This window comes from Elephantulus edwardii, unplaced genomic scaffold (assembly GCF_000299155.1).
Source record: "Elephantulus edwardii isolate Elephantulus edwardi_28Jun2011 unplaced genomic scaffold, EleEdw1.0 scaffold00193, whole genome shotgun sequence".
Taxonomy (NCBI): Eukaryota; Metazoa; Chordata; class Mammalia; order Macroscelidea; family Macroscelididae; genus Elephantulus; species Elephantulus edwardii.
In genome coordinates, this window is record NW_006399943.1 from 4963724 (window position 1) to 4964448 (window position 725).

General features: G+C 64.0%; 1 protein-coding gene across 1 annotated transcript in view; it reads left to right on the forward strand.

Annotated features, from left to right (window-relative positions):
- COL20A1 (collagen, type XX, alpha 1) overlaps positions 1 to 725 on the forward strand; it is a 37181-nt gene that overhangs the window by 16066 nt on the left and 20390 nt on the right. The window lies entirely within an intron of this gene.

Sequence of the window (725 nt, forward strand, 5' to 3'; positions counted from 1 at the left end):
CTCTCCCCGAGAGCTGGACTGGATACTCCAGGGCCTTCTGTTCTCTCCCCAAGGGCTGGACTGGGCACTCTAGGGCCTTCTGTCCTCTCCCCGAGGGCTGGACTGGGCACTCCAGGGCTTTCTGTCCTCTCCCCGAGGGCTGGACTGGGCACTCTAGGGCCTTCTGTCCTCTCCCCAAGGGCTGGACTGGGCACTCCAGGGCTTTCTGTCCTCTCCCCGAGGGCTGGACTGGGCACTCTAGGGCTTTCTGTCCTCTCCCCGAGGGCTGGACTAGGCACTCCAGGGCTTTCTGTCCTCTCCCCAAGGGCTGGACTGGGCACTCTAGGGCCTTCTGTCCTCTCCCCGAGAGCTGGACTAGGCACTCCAGGGCTTTCTGTCCTCTCCCCAAGGGCTGGACTGGGCACTCTAGGGCCTTCTGTCCTCTCCCCGAGGGCTGGACTGGGCACTCTAGGGCCTTCTGTCCTCTCCCCGAGGGCTGGACTAGGCACTCCAGGGCTTTCTGTCCTCTCCCCGAGAGCTGGACTGGATACTCCAGGGCCTTCTGTCCTCTCCCCGAGGGCTGGACTGGGCACTCTAGGGCCTTCTGTCCTCTCCCCGAGAGCTGGACTGGATACTCCAGGGCCTTCTGTCCTCTCCCCGAGAGCTGGACTGGATACTCCAGGGCCTTCTGTTCTCTCCCCAAGGGCTGGACTGGGCACTCTAGGGCCTTCTGTCCTCTCCCCGAG